This window comes from Plecotus auritus (assembly GCF_963455305.1).
Source record: "Plecotus auritus genome assembly, chromosome: 7".
Classification (NCBI taxonomy): domain Eukaryota; kingdom Metazoa; phylum Chordata; class Mammalia; order Chiroptera; family Vespertilionidae; genus Plecotus; species Plecotus auritus.
Window position 1 is genome coordinate 31,594,345 of NC_137774.1, and position 20,796 is coordinate 31,615,140.

The window sequence follows — 20,796 nt, forward strand, 5'->3', positions numbered from 1 at the left end:
TTAATGGAAAAGCAGAACAAACACACCTGAAGCAATTTGAAGAGCATTATGAGAGAGAACATATAATTAGGAAATCAATTATGTGGCACTGAGATTGAAGAAAACTTTACATATGCAGGAGCTTGGAAAACTTCGTGGATGGGGTAGACACATGAGTGGCTTTGACTCTTAACAGTGTGTGGATTATTGAAGGAATGGGGTATTTTGTATTTTTTTTCTATCCTTATATATTTTTTCTATCCTTATTTATTATATATAAAAAGGTAATATGCAAATTGATCATCATTCCCTCACACAAGATGGCTGCCCCCATGTGGTCACAAGATGGCCACCACAAGATGGCCAGCAGGGAAGAGAAGTTGTGGGTGATCAGGCCAGCAGGTGAGGGCAGTTAGGGGTGACCAGGCCTGCGGGGGAGGGCAGTTGGGGGCAACCAGGCCTGCAGGGGAGGGCAGCAGGGATCGGGCCTAATCTGGCAGTCAGACATCCCCTGAGGGGTCCCAGATTGGAGAGGGTACAGGCTGGGCTGAGGGACACCCCCTCCCCCCAGTGCACAAATTTTGTGCACCAGGCTTCTAGTATGTTATAAATAGCTTGAACATGCAATGTGATTCTGGAGTCACACAGCCTTGACAAACTTACTGAAAATTTGCAAGCCTCAGTTTTCTTATCTATAAAATGGGAATAAATGCTATTGTTGGGTGTGAGTTTGCCTAAAAGAAAATAATCACAGTTGGGGGAGCTAAACTGAGCTGCTTGCAGAAGGAACATAGAACAGGGAATCAATGACTGGATGTTTTGTTAGTATTTATTTTAGTCCCATAGGACCAGGTCCCATTGCAGCCCAAACACTTTTATCAATTAAGCAAAGACCACCACATGACAACTTACTGCAGGGTACTTTTTATCTAAGGATATTTAGTTGTCACTATCCCCTTGTCTCTATATAAGATTATATAACTTTGGTATGCATTTGATCCACAGAGGCTCATCTCAGGAGGCAGGGTATGGGATTTAAATGATCATTGGTGTCACATATGAAAAGAGCTCAATTTCATCTGGAAACACATTAGTGCTCATGGGCAGGTGCTGCACTATGACTAGAATACATAAAGAAGATGTAAGATTATTGGATGAGACCTCCAGGGGGATGGATACATGAATAACTGATGAAGGCTGTCTGGCAGCCCCAGTACTTCCTTCTCTCCTGATGCCTGTGCATGAAATGTGAATGTGGAAATGAACCTGGCATTACCTGTAACATGATGACACGGGAGAGCATAAACTGGAAAAAGAGGGTGAAAGATTAGATGTTACTCACATATTCTTTGATTAAATGTATTCCTTTCGGTTCACCCCTGTGGTGTAAGCAAACATGGTGCAGACCACCAAGCTTCTGATGATTCCCACAATCAGACCAGTCTTGGTTTTCTCATAATTCGGGGCTCCCAAGGGAAAGTAAGAGAGAAGGATTCTAGTATAGGAAGCACCTACTTTTAGGGTCATTGTGATGCTACATAAAACAGGGATATAAAGAGTGTCTCAGAGCCTGAAATACAGTAGGTATGTAATAAACGAGTATTCCCTTCCCTAGAATAAAGCTTTCTGGGATGGGTGGGAGTTGCTGAAAAACAGCATAAATTACAACAATCACTAATTTTCATTGATAGCCCGTGACTTCATGGCATTGAGGAGAAGCGCTCTCTCTGAGAAAGAGTCCCCCTCACCCCCCAGTCAAGAAAAGGATGGAGTTTGAGGGTGAGGAGAGAGTTCATTAGATCCATCCTCAGTTATTAAAAACAAAAAAAGTGAGACAAATCTGAGTTCACTGCAAATCATGTGAAAAATGGAGTCAGGGACATAGAAAAGGAGTCCATTGTAGGACTGTGGAAACTCTGACTTTCTGCTTAGCACAGGTTCTTTCTGACTGTGTTCCTATGATGAACAATAGGGGAAAAGTCCAAAATAAGAAAGTCCCCTTTGCTTCTTTTCAGAGGCAGTAAGGATGAGGAAGTGCCTGATAATGCTGTGTCCCATTCTGCCGTACAATATCTGGAGGACAGAAAGTCTGAGACTGGGAATTAACAACCATGTGGTGAAGAGAAAGCTGTTTGAATCCCTGGGGTTGCTGGGAAGATAGGAACAGAATGTTGTATAATCGCTTCAAGGCAGGACATCATGTTAAACATTTTTACTCAGGAATTGTTTATTTTTATCTATGTAAACATAATCATTTTAGAACTAGAGGATATCACATAGCATCTAACTTTCAACCCAAAGCAGAAATATTCTTCTCCAGAACCACTGACAGAGGGGGATGTCAGCATGTTCACAGGCAGCTCTTTCTAGAACTGATTTTTAATTATTTTTTTATCCCATCTGCTTGTTAAAAAGCTCTTCCTTGCATTAGGTTGAAATCTTATCTCCTCAGATTATATCTTGGCTTGTAGCCAAGGTCTACTACAACACGATGGCTTGTCTAGACTTACACATCTTCCATCTTGTCATTTCATTAACTTCTAATTGCTTCTCTTGGGTCTTAATTTGAGGGGAGAGGAGTCAGGGTGGCCCTCTTTCCTAGGCATCGACTTCCTCTCCTCCCTTTTGTTCTGTCAAAATGAAACAAGGCCCTTCCCCTGTTCTTGGCATGAGTTGATGGGGAGATGAGCCCCAGTTGGGCCAAGAGCGATCATGTGGCTCTCCTATCTCTAACAGCTGAGCATCTAGCACTATGGTCTTTTCTCAAGGCATCTCCTTTGAGGTGTTATAAAATGTACTAGAGGCCCGGTGCACGAAATGCATGCACAGGTGTGTGTGTCCCTCAGCCCAGCCTGCACCCTCTCCAATCTGGGACCCCTCAAGGGATGTCCGACTGCCCATTTAGGCCCGATCCCAGTAGGATCGGGCCTAAATGGGCAGTCGGACCTCCCTCTCACAATCCAGGACTGCTGGCTCCCAACTGCTCACCTGCCTGCCTTCCTGATTGCCCCTAACCGCTTCTGCCTGCCAGCCTGATCACCCCTAACCACTCCCCTGACAGCCTGATTGATGCCTAACTGCTCCCCTGCCAGCCTGTTTGCCCCTAACTGCCCTCCCTTGCAGGCCTGGTCCTCCCCAACTGCTCTCCCCTGCAGGCCTGCGTCCCCCCCCAAACTGCCCTTCTCTGCAGGCCCAGTTGCCCCCAACTTCCCTCCCCTGCTGACCTGGTCACCCCTAACTGCCCTCCCCTGCAGGCTTAACCGCCCCCAACTGCCCTCCTTTGCAGGCCTGGTCCCTCCCAACTGCCCTCCACTGCTGGCCATCTTGTGGAGGCCATCTTGTGTCCACATGGGGCAGTCATCTTTGACCACATAGGGGCAGCCATCTTGTGTGTTGGAGTGATGGTCAATTTGCATATTACTCTCTTATTAGATAGGATAGAGGTCTGGTGCACCGGTGGGGGCCAGCTGGTATGCCCTGAAGGGTGTCCCGGATCAGGGTGGGGGTTCCCTTGGGGCGTGGGGTGGCCTGGGTGAGGGGCCTGTGGTGGTTTGCAGGCCAGCCACACCCCCCGGTGACCTAAGCGGAGGTTCTGGTATCTGGGATTTATTTATCTTCTATAATTAAAACTTTGTAGCCTTAAGTGGAGGCCTGGGCCTGCCAGGGTGTGCAGAAAGCTTGGCTTCCTCAATCGCCGGGGGCAACCAAAGCCTCCTGCTCTCTCCAGCTCCGTGGCTGCCACCATTTTTGTTGGGATTTATTTATCTTCTATAATTGACACTTTGTAGCCTTGAGTGGAGGCCTGGGCCTGCCAGGGTGTGTGAAAAGCTTGGCTTCCTCCATTGCTCTGTGGCCGCAGCCATCTTGGTTGGGGTTAATTTGCATACTCGCTCCTGATTGGCTGGTGGGTGTGGCTTGTGGGTGTAGCAGAGTGATGGTTAATTTGCATGTTACTCTTTTATTAGATAGGATTTGCATTCCAAAAGGAAGTGCTGGGGAATTTGGCAGTCCTTCTAAGAAAACAGTGATAGTCCTCCATTTACATTTGAGCATAAATTATTCTGCATCTCTCCTCCTCCCTAGTCTGGAGCTGTGGGGACCTGCTCATTGCCCACCAGATAATGGAGAACTTGTCCCTCACTGGTGATATAAATCACTGCCTGATGGTCACCCCAGGCTCTCTGGTGGATTCAGTGTCTCCTCAAGCACCAGGAAAGTTCATAATATCCCCTGATTCCCTATCTTGGTTCAGGCCTGGTGCTAAGTCCTGGGCCAACCCGAGAACCAGGACACACTCTCTTCTCTTAAAGGGCCTTCCGTCGTTTCTCTTCCTATGGAAAAGAACACAACTGGGTAGAGTGGCAAAGTGATGATTTTAAAAATGATTCTTTGGTCCAAAGTAGAAAGGAACTCCGGGAAACGTTTTGGTCAGGGAAACTTCTACGCCCTGATTTAATCCGGTAGCTGTCAGTGTTTATGCACATGCAGGCTCTTAGCTCCCTTTGCTTCCACATCAGACTCCTCCCTGCTGACAGCAGGCCTGTCTCTCCCAGGGCTACAGAGTTAATCACCCTTTCACAAGTGCATGGCGTTGTGCTCTGGAAAAGAAATGGCCCCAGAAACAAGCTTGAACTGGGAAGAGGGAGAAAATGGAGGGAGAACAGGGCTCTCTGCTCTGTTGACTTGAAAGCCTTCCTCTTGGAGGAGCTGCAAACCGCCCCACGAGTCCCTTCCCAGCCTCTCTGTTCTGCCCTTTTCCATTCTACCCCTCTTTGCTTGTTCCCAGAACATTATTGTGGAAGATGGGAGGCAAAGGGGGCTAAAGACACAGTAGTTCATTGTAGTCAACAGAAAGGGGATAATTGGGGTTACTACTTCTCATCATCTCAGTTCCTCTCCAGATACCTGTTTCTAGCCTTAAAAGGAGAAGGAGGATCTCCATAGCTGGTGAGGGTTCTTTCATTCTCCCTAGATGTAGAAATAACATGGTCAAGTTCTGACCTAGATACACTAGCAAAGTGGTATCAAAATATAGCTGGTTTGTGAGTGGCAGGAGAGATGGAACCTTCTGACTTCTCACACCACCAAAAATCTAGACATGTAGAGAATCAGGGTCCTAAATTATTAACAGCAGGCAGGAATCTAAGTATGCTAACAATACAAAGCACAAGATTAAGCTCTTGGTCGACCAGAATGCCTAATTGAGATGCTGCCTTCTAGATAATAGCAGTTCAAGAAATTGACTGGGCGGGGGTGGGGGGTGGGGGGGTGGTTTCCACTGACCACAAGATGGAGACTGCAAATTAGGGGTTGAAAACTGTCAATATATCCCTTTATTTACATCCAAGAAGGAGTCTGGCACCAACTAGTAGGCTGCTACAAAGCCCCAAATCTTTAGCATCATTATCACTGACACCAATGTTACCTTTTAAAAGTGCTATGTTGGCATTTATTCGTTAAACAATAGCCAAAGATGAAATTAAATGTTTTTTGCTACATGACCCAATAACCCCATTTCTGGAATATATTTACTCCAGATTTATATATAAAAATATATTCCAGAGGATAGATTCTGAAATATATATCAGAGAAATTCTTGTGCAGGTTCCTTGGAAGGCAAATACAACATTTTCTTTGGAGTATTGTTTGATCATTATAATGGAGAGTTAGAGCCAACATAGGCATCCACTGTTAGCATATCAAGTAAAATACAATAAATAGTTATTAAGGAATTTCATGCAGCAGTTGGAAGAAACCTACCTCTATCTGTGCGTGTGTGTGTGTGTGTGTGTGTGTGTGTGTGTGTGTGTGAGAGAGAGAGAGAGAGAGAGAGAGAGAGAGAGAGAGAGAGAGAGAGGAGCAGGAACTATGTATCCTCCATCAAATGTCATGGCAATGGTTTCAGGTAGAAGCAGCATGACACAAAGTAGAAGAGGACTAGACCAGAAGTTAGTCTTGGCATTTTGTCTCTGAGATTTGTTTTTATCATCTATAAAATGAAGATCCTAGAAATGCTTCTGAGACTTATTGGTGGTTTAAGATAAACTATTGCATATAGGTATGGTTAGGAAATTTGACTTGTTTGTCACACCTCTATAAGCCATTATCATTCTTGCTAAAGAAGTACCGTCCACTTTCAGCACCAATTCCTGTACTGTTCCAGTCCCAGTCACTACCCTTTTCCTTCAAAGCACCCTCCAGGCAGAAAGAAGCCAGGGCCTGGCATTTTAGCAGCTGTCAGTGACCACACCATGCCCTCGAAAGTGCTGACTTCTACCCTGAACACCTTCCAGGCCAGGGTCCTCTTTAGATTAATATTTTTCCATCGGGGATCTCTAGAAACCCATTACATGAGGGACAGGGCCCATTATTGACTTTCAATGGTTTCTGTTACAGATGGTCCTTGTCTCCTGTGAGCAAGATGGATGTCAGCTCAAGCCCAGTCTGCCCATCACTGGCAGGCTGCGAAGGACCCTCCAGTGGAGGAAGGGAAGTCACTTTTGCCTGTGGTGACTGAACAAATGCAGGCAGATTTAACATGGGAGTAGGAAAGGCAGTCAACCTCCAATGCCCTTAACCTACTGTTGTTCCGAGACATCAGGTAGCCAATGAAACATTTTAATGCTATTTGAGAATGATATAAAATGATGCCATTTCTATCCTTTCTCACTGTGACAAATTCATCTTTGTCCCTTGGGAGAAATGGAGGATCATATTCCCAGTGATTTAGGAAGTTTCTGAGAGCCCTGCTCTGCCCAGGCAGTGTTCTGTCCATCACGCTGGCCCGGTGGTTTGGGCTCTGGGAGACCCCCTCCCAGGACAGTCGCCACAAAAAAGTGAAGAGAAAATTCTGCTAGGTGCTTCCATTCATGTTTTCAACAAATATTTATTGAGTTCCCATCATGTGCCAGGCAATATGGGTGTAATAATGAGTAAGAGAGGTGTGATTTTTGCTCTGATGCAATTTTTACATTGTAAGACTGTTATTCAAGAGATGTCCATCTTTCTGCTCTTACCTCAGAGGCAGTACAGCGTTAACAGTTAAGGGTATGGGCTCAGGGGCCAGCCTGCTGGGTTCTAGCCCTGGCTTAACTAGTTACTGGCTGTGTAATCTTGGACAAGTTGCTTCATATTTTTTTAAGTTGATTTTGGAGAGAGGGGAAGCGAGAGAGTGAGAGAGTGAGAGAGAAAGAGGAATATCAATTTGTTGTTCCACTTAGTTATGCATTCATTGGTTGATTCTTCTATGTTCCCTGACCAGGGATTGAATCTGCAACCTTGGTGTATTGGGACAATGCTCTAACCAACTGAGTTACCTAGCCAGGGCCTGCTTCATCTTTTAAAGGGGGTTAATTGCAGAAGCCATCTCATTGGTTTGCTTTGAAGATAAAATACACTGAAACCCTGAAAGCACTTAGAATGATAGCAGGCATATAGTAAGGACTCAATAATTTTTTCCTAATTACATTCCATCAGGACTTTTCCACTTCTAAGAAAATGTGCTTTATATATATTTTTTGCCCATGAATTGCTAAATCTGGCCATCAGTCCTTTTTACATATTTCTCCCTATTTCTTCTCCATTAATTTATGTCTATAAATTGTTCTAAGCTCAAATTTTGTCAATTCTAAGATGTCTTTTCTGGTAAATCCCAGGTCATTGTAATTGTTCTTTAACCTCCCCTTCCTCCTGTCCTGCATTCCTGTTCTATCAACACCTAGGTTTACACAATACTACCCTGTCTTGTACTCAAATTCCATGTTGTCACCTCTGGGTTCAGAGAAGGCACGTGACTAGCAGAAGATTACACAGCTAGCTTTTAATGCTAAAGTCTAGGACTCCTATTCTAGTCTGTCTGATGTCAAATTTTATGACTTTACAATGTTATTCTGACTTCCATTACATGATACAGGACTCTAATAAAAAAATACTATGTCAATCACTGCCATTTATTACTCAACAAAATGTTCCACTTAGTAAGTAGTACATATATCTATAATATATGTAATACATATGTAAAAATATATAAACAGGGGTGGGCAAAAATAGGTTTACAGTATATAAATAATACTAATTATTGTGTTATGTATTTGCATTATTTCCGAACAAACACCTGTAAACCCCTTTTTCCCATCCATGATTAACTGTGTAATAATAATATATATTATACAATACTATATATTCATAATGTATGCCATATATGTGTGTGTTTGTGTATGTGTGTGTGTGTGTGTGTGTGTGTATATATATATATATAGATGTCTATATATAAAAAGCTAATATGCTAAGTGTCTGTCCAACTGATAGCTATGACATGCACTGACCACCAGGGAGCAGACGCTCAACGCAGGAGCTGCTGAGCTGCAGTGACTTGGCACCCAGAAACCAGAGTGGAGGGAGCCCGATTCCTCATGGGACCACGTGATTCCACCTTCGGCCATGGCTTATGTTGTTGCTGGGGCACTGTCTGCCCTGAATCTGGTTTACTGCACACTTGCATTTGCATTCCACACTCTGTACAACAGCAACTTTACAGAGTGCCCTCTCACACTCCAGGACCTCTCGGGGAATGTTGGAGAGCTGATTTCCGCTAGATCCCTGCAGGCCAGGCTGAGGGACCCCACCTGCCAGAGGGACCCGACCCCGCTCACTCCGCAGATGCCCTTTGAGCCACAGTGCCACCCTAGCTGCGGCCAGCAAGGGACGGGGGGGGGGGGGGGGTGGTGGTGGTGGAGGGGGGTGTGTGCAAGGAGGGGGAGCGGAGGGGGAGGTTGCCTCCAGGGCATGTTCGGCCATCTTACTCAGTGTGTGTGTGTGTGTGTGTGTGTGTGTGTGTGTGTGTACACACACACACACACAGAGATATACACCTGGAGTTTATCAGTAAAGACTTCTTATAGTTGTCAAGATTTGAGCTTTTTGAACAACTTATAGACATAAATTATCATACATTATATAATAATTAGCACAATATATAATTTCAATAATTATATATTATATACCTATTCCATTATATAGTTACATTCATATGTATTATATACATTTACATATATACATATGTAATACAAATATGTATATGCATGTATCTTATATATATGTAAATTAATCGTTTAATATTCATACAGCTTCTAGAGGGAGGTACTATTATTATGCCCATTTTATAAATCAGGAGACTAAGGCTTGAAGGAGTAAAGCAGGCTTCCCAAGGTCACATAGTGAAAAAAAGATAGAATTTGAATCTGAATCTGTCACTTTGCATCCTTGCCACTGTTTGTACTCCACAGTACTTAATACACTGGTTGCTCGACGGATAAAGCAAAATTAATGCTAATTGAAGGAATCAAAACTTATATCTGAGTTCCTACAGTTCTTTTTCATTCTCTACACCAATTTGCTGAGTTGGAAGTTCAATGGGCTTTAGCTTAGTGTGATGTTCCAGGCCCTCCAGGTCCTTCTGTGGTGTACGATATGAACCTTCCTCTGGATAAATTCATCTCTCTTTGGGGCTTTCAAATCCCAAAGTGGTGGCAAGAGCCGTTGCCTAGACCCTGAAATCTCCTCATGACTTATTAGTAGCTAGGCAGTCCCGAAGGGCTAAGGATTTTGCGTCTTGCTCAGTCAGTAGCCTCAGGCTGGCCCCAAGCTTCTGTTTGCAGTTGATTTTGCAAATAATGGGAAATTTGAAAAATGTTGCTATCTAGCAACATAGGGAGCCAGTCTCAACACCCACAAAATCCATAATGGTGCAGATATCCAGATAGACCTTAATTGTGATTTAATAGTGTTCACTGTAATTTAGCTCCAGGGAAATGTATTTTCAATTAACTAATGTAAACACAATGTCTACTTACCCCATAAATGTTCTCCTAAATGTGCTAATTAAGGCCTGGATTCAATGAGTTTCAAATTATGCCTTCCTTCCTTTCCCAAAAAATGCCACTTCAGTATCACCTTACTCTTACCAGGATATTGGCATAGTGGTCTATTGCCTGTCTCAAATCTTGCCCTATGTACCTTACTTAATTTGCCCCCTACAGGGCTTAAATCTGTTCAGAACTCTTTAGTGGCACACCCTGTTTAACTAACTACATTCTAACTTTGGTCCTGGCATGATCACTACTCCATAACATGGCATCTAATCTACCCATCTAACCTCACCTTCTACTTTTCACCAGAATCATTTCACCAAGCACATCTACAGCCAGATCTTTGTTTATGTTATTCCCTCTTTCTGAACTACTCTTTCCTACCAAGTGTTCACACGCAAACCCAGCGTCTTCTCCAAAACCATTCTCAAGCCTCCACCCAAAACACTTGGCAACCCATCTGCTTGTACATGGATGTGACATGCTTCCCTTTACACACTGATTTATCTATTCTTCTCTAATGGAGCTTAGTTTTATATTTGTGCCTTCACAGGCATTTGCACATAGATGATTAATAAATGATGGTTGAATTCAATAGAGTTGAAGTGATAGGAAGTAGAAAGGACAACCCTGCCTCCTGGGCTCCCTCCTATGCTCAAGGAGGTCCTTGAACAAGGTATTGGCCCTGCTTGAATGAATGCCTCGCTGAGTTTACTGCATTCATGATTCAACCAGATCCTGTTCTTCACCCCTAGATACTTCTCCTAGTTATTCAGTAAAATCCTTAAGACTTGATCAAACATCTGATGACACATCCTTAAATTATCTTCTCATATAAATAACCACGAACATCAACAGAAATCCAGTAGTAATTATATAACAAGATTTGAGTCAGGAGGCAGGAAACCTCAGTGGTAGCCTGAGTTGGAGGCCTTAGAACTCATTTATAACTAGGATAATTGGGCCTTGGTTATCCTACTTGTGTGCCTCTGTGCACAGCAAAAGTGAGATAATTGGATAGCTAATGTTAAAGATCTTTATGATCTCGTTCATGCTCTGGATCAGTGGGCTGCCATACTGGCTGCCCATTAAAAATCACCTGGGGGGTTTTCAAAGCACCACTGTCTGCCCCACCCCAACCTACCGATATCCCTGAGGTTCTCACCCAAGCATCAGAGTGTCTTTAAGCTGCCAAAGAGCAGCCAGGGCGGAAAATCTCCACTGTAGACTGGTGCTTCTCAGATTGTACTGTGTGTACAAACCACCTGGGGATCTTTGCAGAGTCTGACTCCTGGGGGCCCAAGAGTCTGCATTTCTAACAAGCTCTTCAGTGATGCCAGTGCCACCAGCTGTGCACCACACTTTAAAGAATAAGATATTTAATTCTGTATAAATTCCTTGAAGGGTTGCTCTTGGAAATAGCTATGTAACTAGTTATGATCTGCATTATCGGCCCTAATAGGTGCCTCCGAGATTTAGGTGCTAGCCATTATTTAGATTCCAGGGAGCAACAGAGGATGTCTAACTTCAGAAGAACCCAGGAAAAGGCTCCAGAAGGCAATCAAGATAATAGGTCTAAACAGATGTATAAGAGACTAGTACAATAACAGGGTACCCAGAAACACAGGATGAAGGCTAGCTTAAGGCCTTCAACTCTAAACTGGCCATCACATTCCCAATACCCAGAGTTCCACAGTTCCCAGGATTCTCCAAATCCTCCAGACAATGCAGTCATTCATTCCAACAACACTAATTGATCACCTATGTGACAGTCATTTACTTATTGTCTCCCAGCCCCAAATCCATCCTTCTACACTCTGCTATACACAGTTCTGGGGCTGGGACTCTGCAAACTGCATTTCTCTGCCTGCTGGCTCTAAGGAGGCCAATTGTCCCAGTCTGTCCATGATTGACCCCATTTGAACACTGAATCCCCTTAGATTTGGGCAACCAGGACAGTTAATTATTCAGAAACCCATGGCCTGCTATTAGGTTCTGCACGTAGGTGACACTGGAAAGGAGAGATAAGGGGCTGCCGAGTTCCTGTTTTGCTTCCTGTTCCCATCATTGCTGTCCCAGCTGGTGACAGGTGCCGCAGCATGGCAGCAGCAGTTGGTTCCGGCTCCAGAGCCACTCAGATGCCACAGCAGTTGGCAGCACCCCTCCTCTGAGGCTCATGGAAAACTTTCTGGGAGAGGTGCTATTTGAAATGGATTTCAACTGAGACTTCAACAAAATGAAGCAACAAAATGAGCAGAGGCATTTCAGGCAGAGGGAATGGCTCCTGCTGAGGCATGATGAGGCAGAACGTACAGCATGCTCTAGGAACACCTCGGCAGGGTCAGAACAGAGACTGTGGGCACAGAAGGAGCAGGCAGCCCAGCTCTTAATGGGTCTTCTCTTAGGCTGCTCAGCTGCTCTAACAAAATACCATAGACTGGGTGGCTAAAATAACAGACGTTTATTTCTCACAGTTCTGGAGGCTGGGAAGTCCAAGATCAAGGTGCGAGCTGATTTGGTTCCTGGTGAGAGCTCTCTTCCTGGCTTGCAGACAGCTGCCTTCTTGCTGTGTGCTCATATGGCAGAGAAGAAGCTGGTGTCTCTTTCTTTTAAGGGCACTAATTTCATCATGGGGGCCTCACTCTCATGATCTCATATAAATCTAATTCCCTCCCAAAGGCCTGGTGCCTCCTGATTTTATAAGATTGGGGAATAGGACTTGAACCCATAGGACTTCTATGGAGCAGAACCATTCAGTCCATAGCAGAACTTCAGTGCTAAGTTAAGATGTTTGGAGTTTATCCTGAAACCTTTAAGCTAATAGTAAAATATTTTTTAAAGGGACCATAACATGTCTACACAGGTAGTTAGTTCCCAGAGCAGCCAGAAAGAAAACTGAGAAGGAAAGTTGATACCTGTTAGAAATCTGACTTTTAAGTAGGATTTGCTCAATCCTATAGACAAGAAACCCATGGTCCTATGTTGTAAGAACTAGGTACAGGCTTTAAATAAAGACCCAGAAAATGAATTCAAATCTAGGTAGGTCATTGCTTAAGGCACCTCGACACATAGATGTGTTTACACACACAGAGCCAAGATGATCTGGTGGGATGAAAAGAATGGCTTCTTCTGGGGGCACATGAAGATGACTGAGCATCTTAGAAGAAGGGGTGGCCATTCTGATGGAAGCTACACAAGAGCTCGAGCCAGAGTTTATTTTTTTAATAAATGTATCTACACTAATAAAAGAGAAACATGCAAATCAACCATCACTCTGCTATGCCCACCAGCCAATCAGAGCAAGTATGCAAATTAATCAATCAAAGATGGCGGGTAAATTTGCCTATGCAGGCAGGGCGGGCAGCACCATGGCCTGCCCCTGGGGGTCCGGTTCCATCACGGGTGGGGGAGGCCGGGCGGGCAGCCAGACACCCCCCACAAAGTACCAGTCCATCCGCCCGGGGAGGTGGGGTGAGCAGCGCCAGACGCCACCCATGGGGTCCGGGTCCATCGCAGGCCCCGGGAGGGGCAGTGGGCCTGCCTAGCCACTCCTGCGGGGCCCTGGGAACATCACCACCCTGGGGAGGCGCGGCTGGCCCGCCTAGCCATTCCCGTGGGGCCCTGAGAACATCGTAGGCATGGGGTTGCTGAGATCCAGACCGGGCCTCTGGCCATAGATTCACAGCTTCACGGAGACCAAGGGCAGGGATCTGCCTCACCTGCAGGGAGAGAGAGGTTCTGCAGTGGCCCCAAGATGCAGGTAGGCCCGGCCAGGGATCAAGGGGCATGGAAAGATGCCCGGGCGGAGGGGCAAGGACCTGCAGCCCTGAGGCGGGGGGTTGAGGGGCGGTGCCACCTCAGTGGAGGGGTGCCGCACTGCAGGGTACCTGGCTGACTGAAGTGATTCAGAGAAGCTCCGGTGCTAACAGGCCTCGCCCAGGCGGCCTTCGCACTTCAGAGGCCGCGACTCCTGCTCCCGCCTTGACCCAAAAGCAAGCCCGCGCTGCCCTGCCCCATGGCAGAGCATGCCTTGGCGGTGGGTGCAAAGCCTTCCACCTGCTCCGGAGAAGGGGGGGGGGGGGCAGTAAAGAATGGGGGCAGGGGATCGGGGAGAGGAAAGAATGTGGAGCGTCCGCAATGAAGAGGTACTTGAGAAAGAGGCTCGGAAGCCTGACGGGAGGGTTTGTTCTGTTTTCCTGGCAGCTGCACCTTAGGAAGGGCAGAGAGCATGGCTCTGAGGGCTCCCTGTGCGCTGAGTCAAGTTCCACAGCCAACTAGAATTGGCCTGTTTCCTGGTCTGTAACATGGATTAAGTGTGTCCCAGTGCCTTCACTGAGCTTTGATGGCCAATTGAGATACTATATAAGAAAAATGAGGGAAGAAGTGAGAAAGAAAAGGAAAGGCGAACAACACAAAAGAAAGACTGGAAGGAACCTGTAAACCCATTGTCACTTAAACAGGGAATACAGTCAATAGTGTTGTAATGATGATATGATGCCAGGTGGGTACTGGAAATATCGGGGAACACTTTGTAAAGTATATGATTGTCTAGCCACTATTCTATAACTAATATAAAACCTGAAACCAATACAAAATAATATTGAATGTAAAGAAACGAAAATTGGAGTGACATTTTTATAAATTTCAAAGTTTAAATAAAGGCTGTAAAGGAAGGAAGGGGTAGAATAAAAATAGTGTTTTTCATTTTACTACTTTATTGTCTTTTCAGTACATGAAAAAGACAGTTGTCTTTATACGGTGCTTTTATAGTTTTCTAAGTCATTATCTCATTTTAATTTCAGGGCAACTTAAAGACAAGATAATTATTCCCTCCACTATTCAAAGAAAGGAAATCTTGGTGTCTGGTCCCAACGATTCAATCGTCAAGCCCTTATTGTAAAGCAGGGTTAGTAAAATTTTCTGTGAAGGGTCATATCTATATTAATAAAAGCCTCAGGGGTGATCAGGCCAGCAGGGAGGGTAGTTGGGGGCAATAAGGCTGGCAGAGGAGCAGTTAGGTGTCAATCAGGCCACCAAGGGAGCAGTGAGGGGGCAATCAGGCAGGCAGGTGAGCGGTTAGGAGCCAGTGGTCCCAGATTGGAGAGGGCGCAGGCTGGGCTGAGGGACACCCTCCCCAGTGCACAAATTTCGTGCACTGGGCCTCTAGTGTGTGTTTGTGTGTGTGTGTGTGTGTGTGTGTGTGTGTGTATGTTTTTATTTCAGAGAGGAAGGGAGAGAGAGATAGAAACATCAATGATGAGAGAGAATCATTGATCTGGTGCCTCCTGCATGACCCCTACTGGGGATCAAGCCCGCCACCCCGGCATGTGCCCTTGACTGGAATCAAACCCGGAACCCTTCAGGCTGCAGGTTGATGTGCTATCCACTGAGCCAAGCCAGGTAGGGCTCGAGCCACTGGAGTAGTGCTTAATTTTCAGGGACCCAGAGCCGCTTGGATATGGAAGATACCTAAAAAGAAGGAGTGAACAGGTGAGACATGGTCCTTTTTTATGGGCAAGGGGTAGTCAACAACTAGAAATACAAAGGCAAATGAGGCAGGAAGAATTCTCCAGCAAGTGGGGGAGGTGTGAACCCAGGCTCCAGAGGCCCTTGTGTTCCTTTCTGGTTGATTTGGAGCAATGCTGTGAGGAAGTGAAAAGGCTAGTGGGAGGCTGAGAATACTTAAATGCAGCTTCTAATATTTGTTTCAATTAAAGTCTCAAAGCCAGCCCATAAGCCTCAAGTGCTGGAGCCATTAGCCACCTGAGGAAAAGCAGTCAGGCCCGGGAGTGCCAAGGCCGCCTTGCTACAATGAGTGCACGTCCCCAGTGTAGAAGGTCTGAACCACTGGGTCTGAACCACTGTTTGATGCTAAAAGGGCCCATTTTGAAACCAATCAAGGAAAATGCCACATTGTACAGTGAAAAGCAGGCATTGGGAACATGCTGTCCCCAGGGAGGGTCCAGGCACTATGAGGGACACTTCTCCCAATAAGTCCCAGAGAAAGGAAGCCATTGGTCTTTCTGAGTGGTCATTACTGATGTTTTGTCATCGTCACAGGAAATAATTAAGAGGATCTTGCAATGCCCTGGGCTAAGGTTTAAGCACAAACCACAAAAGTTCAGAATGGGGAGAGGGAGATGTGCCAGCATTTGGGACTGAGGCAGTTCGGGAAATTCAGTTGACTGTGAGGCAGAGAGGAGGCCACTGTATTATGGAACTGGTGAAAGAAGTGAAGACAATCTTGAGAGTGGAGAGGTAGAGAGCTAAGAAGGGTGAGATGCCCAGCTGGTGTGGCTCAGTTAGTTGGACATCAGCCCATGTACCAGGAGGTCGCTGGTTCAATTCCCGGTCAGGGCCCATGCTCAGGTTGTGAGCTTGACCCCCAATAGGGGGTGCACAGGAAGCAGCCAATCAATGATTCTTTCTCATTGATCTTTCTCTCTCTCTCTCCCTCTACCTTCATCTCTCTGAAATCAGTGAAAACTTTTTTTTAATTAAACCTTAAAAAAAAAAAAGAAGGGGAGATGGCTGTCTTGTTCTGCCACAGTCACATGAAAGGTGACTGCAGACCTACACCTTACATTTTTAGGGGGATGTTGATGGGCTGGAGGTTATGCAGAGACACTGGGAAGTGAGAAAGGGAAACCCTTGGGTGTTGAGACTCAGAGAGAGAAAGGCCCATGAGAGCGCCATCACTGTGCACAGACACATGATGGGCTGCCTTGGGAAAGCAAATTAGAACTGCTCAGACAGGCCCAGAGGGGAGAACCAGGAGAGACGAGTGGAATTCCAAGGAGACGGATTTCAGTTTGACGCAAGGAAGGTGTTTGACACAGTTAGAGCTGAGCTGTCCAATGGTGGATTTGGCTGCCTCGGAGGCAATGAATCCATAAGGTGTTCACCAGAGAAAATCAAAGGGGTCCTTACTCCCCGGCCCAGAGGCGTTTTCACAGATGCAGTGACTTTCACCCTGCTTTATTTTCTTCACTGCACTTGCCATCTGAGATGGTCTTGCTTATCTGTTGACTTGCTGACTGTCTCCCTTCCAGTAGAATGTAAGCCCCGTGGGAACCAGGACCGTATCCACCTTGCTCAATGTTGTGTCCCAAGAACACAGAATGGTGCCTGGCACATGGTAGGTGGCTGATGAATACTGGTACAATGAGTGATGGAAGGCTAAGGGAGAGACTCAACCACCGTTTGAAAGTAAGTCTTGAAACTGGCTTTCAAAACTCAAATATATATATATATATATATGCCTTTTTTGAATGAAACCTCATGAGGGACTCCAATCTATAAAACAACTTAATGTGGTATTTTAATAGTATACATTTATAGTATAAGTCCCAATGTAAACCATTTATTTTTATCTATCTATCTATCTATCTATCTATCTATTTTATTTCATTTTATTGTTTTAATCCTCACTTGAAGATCAGAGTGTAGGGGAGGGTGAGAGTGTGGTGAGAGAGAAACATCAATGTGAGAGAGATACATCAATTGGTTGCCTCCTGCATGCGCCCGGACCAGACCACGGATGGAACCTGCAACTGAGGTACATACCCTTGACCAGAAATCGAACCCAAGACCTTTCGGTTGGGCCGATGCTCCAACCACTGAATCAAACCGGCCAGGGCTATTTTTCTTTATAATAAGAATCACTGAGGACTATGAGACTGTTTTGACAAACCTAAAAAAATCTTTGAAATCAAGGCTATCAGAAGACTGAGAATGTCACTGATTCCTTGATTTTCATTGACTTAGCAGAGCACTGAGAAAACCCTGATTCATGCAAAGGAGTAGTTGCCAATGATACCAGTCTCCTATAACTCATCTGGCAAGCGCAGGATAATTCTTCAATTAAACTGATGCAGGAGCTTGGAAAGGGAAATGGAGCTTGGAAGTCAAACCTCTCAAAGGTTGTAACAGTGAGTGGTGCCTCTTATCAGACATTCAAAGTCAGACAAAGAGAGGCAAAGCTTACAGTAAGTGCCAGCGCTATTGTGATGGGCGACACTATCATGAATCTGAAGAGTTATACATCCGGTTATAATTGCACAACCGATCATCGGGCCATGGTGGGAGGCCAGCGCCTTCTCCTTGCCTAGCTCTTGATGGAACAGGAGATGGGGTTTCTGTGCCGTGGAACTATAATTCCACAGATGGTGATGTTCAGGCGTGAATTAATCTTTTAAAAAAAAATCAGTGCAAAGACGCAACCTTCATAACCAATGCCTCATTTTCAATAGGTTCTGGTATGGATGTAGAACTCCACTGGGAGAAGAGTTCTCTCAGAACAGCACAAAAATGATCTGGTAGCACAATAAATACATTTGTCGTTAAAATTTGGTGTACGGAATGTTTAGGTTGCTGCTGTTCTTCTAAATAAACATTACTAACTAAATATGTATGAACATAAAATTTGACTTAAATTCTTTTTTTGCAAGATTCCTGCAGCACTTGAACTTATATATTACCAGACAAAGACAAATGTAGGGAATCTTTGTGACTCTGAGATTCTTGCAGACCGGCTGGGAGCACACAGGCTGCAGCGATGAGACTAATTATGAGTTTTAACATGAGACTGGCTGCTACAGGCATCCGAGGAAACAAGAACCATGACCTCCAGGTTCTCTGCCCCAACGTTTTTGGTGTGGCAGAGGTGCTTCTGCTGTCACAGAGATGGTAGATGGGCGTTCATATGTGGAGGTGGTACATGGGCGTTCATATGTGAAGGTGGTACATGGGCGTTCATATGTGAAGGTGGTAGACGGGCGTTCATATGTGGAGATGGTACATGGGCGTTCATATGTGAAGGTGGTAGACGGGCGTTCATATGTGGAGGTGGTAGACGGGCATTCATATGTGGAGATGGTACATGGGTGTTCATATGTGAAGGTGGTAGATAGGCGTTCATATGTGGAGAGGCTGGCCAACTGAGGATGGAGGGTAACCAGCCCTCAAACCTTCAGTTCCCAGAGATGACAGTGACCCTCATTTCTTTACATCACGAAAGGTAGAAACGCATTCCCTCACCCAGTTTAAGGAACTATCCAATGGCCAAATATACAGTGTTATATCCCATTGTTTAACTCTATTAGTGATTGTAAAATACCAGATAATAATAGCTCGCAACGTTTGACAAGAATTTATCATGTGCTAGATAGTTTCATAATGGATTTATACAAATTATTTTATTCTTCTAGCAATCCCAGAATCCACTTTTTTTTTAATATCCTCATTTTACAGAGGATGGAACTGAGGCACGCTGATGTTAAGTAATTTGGCTAACCTCATCCAGCTAGCACACAGTGAAGCTGTGATTCAGACCCTTACAACTTGGCTCCAAAGCCCAAACATTGAACCACTTTAAAAACATGATCAGGTCATGAGGAAAGTTAAGTTCAGGAGATAAAGTGTTGCGTTGTAGAATAAATACCTGGGGTTTTAGGGGAAAATCCAAAGTTATGAATTCTCCAAAATTTGATCAAGTTCTGTACAAGTCAGGTAAGTACCTTACTAGTGATACCTAATTCTGATATTTGATTGATAACCCAGTTATATTAATGGTTATTCAGTTTCCATTGTAGCCTATAGTGGGATCTTTTCCCCCTTCATGGAAACTTAGCTCCAAATATATCCTTTATGCCAAAGAGAAAACAGATTTCACTCTCCATCATTTGCTATACCCCTGACATCACCCAAACGCCTTTATAGTGTTAAGTGAATTTCTTCTCAAATATTGTGACAAGATTTGGAAACTCTGATGGAGGGTTTCTAAATATCCGAATACGAGACTGTAAGGAGGAGGTCGTGCTATATCAGAGCCCAGCTGCCCCAGCTTTGCAAAATCTCGTATCGCTGTTTAGCTGTTGAGCTAAAACAGGTATTTTCTTCCTTTCATGACTGTTGAATTGGAGGGACTCTGGAGAATTCATGCAAAGATCATCTCTATTTTTTTCCAAGGTGCAGACAAAATGTCCAAGACTCCAATAGCCAGAGGTGACAAGCAGGCTGGGTATGAACAAAATGACCTACATGAAAAGTTGAAGGAGCATTGAAATGCCTCCAGTAAGCACAGGCTTTGCAGACAAGCTCTGGCTTTGGGACCCTTCTCCTGGGCCAGAAAAGCTGCAGGTTCTGGGAGGCAGCTCTTCCCAGATGGGATCGCGGAGGGGGTGGGGGGGATTCGGCAGATGCTGACAGAAAACGAGGCACCAGTGCTGTGCTCAGCTAGAATACCCAGGCCTCTACCCATGTCCAACATCCACTTGCTTCCTCTGCCCCGTCCGGCTGGGGGCTGACAAGCTACTTCCCCTTCCTAAGGGTACATCCCTTGTGGCGGTGGCTTCATTAATAGCTCTGACAGCCTCAGCCATCAGCCTTGTTCTGTTGAATTTTGTGAACAGACCGTGGGGCCAGTGACGATGAATGAGTTAGTTCTAAACTCAGCAGGTAAATTAAAGACGTGTATGTTGCCATTGAACTGCAATGATATTTTCAGTCAGCTTCACTGACATTTCCAATCTGACTCCTTTCAGAGCGGGATGTTTGCTGTTAAACACACATGCACCTCCACCCACACCCACACAGCAACACTATTTCTTGCACGGCCTACACCTGTGAGCAGCCGGGATTCCAGGTGGTAGTTTTTAGGATTTGCAGTTTCTTTCCAGGGACCTGACCCTCCAAGGCAGAGGCCAGATGACTAGGGAAGTACAATATTTCAAACCTACCCATGTCATCTCCTTCCACTCTAGACAATTACATCTTGGCTTCCTCCAGCTCATACATGCTCCCCAGGTCCCCAGAGAGTTCTGGTTTCCCCAGGAGAGCCCTCCCAGGGGCTTCGGGGAATAGTCCTCAAGTCCACCAGGCATATCTGAACCCAGGCACCTAGAGGATTTGGACCAGCTCTGATGACCTCCTCACATCCTCCCCTGGACAC

General features: G+C 45.2%; 1 protein-coding gene across 1 annotated transcript in view; it reads right to left on the reverse strand.

Moving 5' to 3' along the window:
- The window catches only part of ASIC2 (acid sensing ion channel subunit 2), an 851,967-nt gene that overhangs the window by 599,257 nt on the left and 231,914 nt on the right, over nt 1-20,796 (reverse strand). The window lies entirely within an intron of this gene.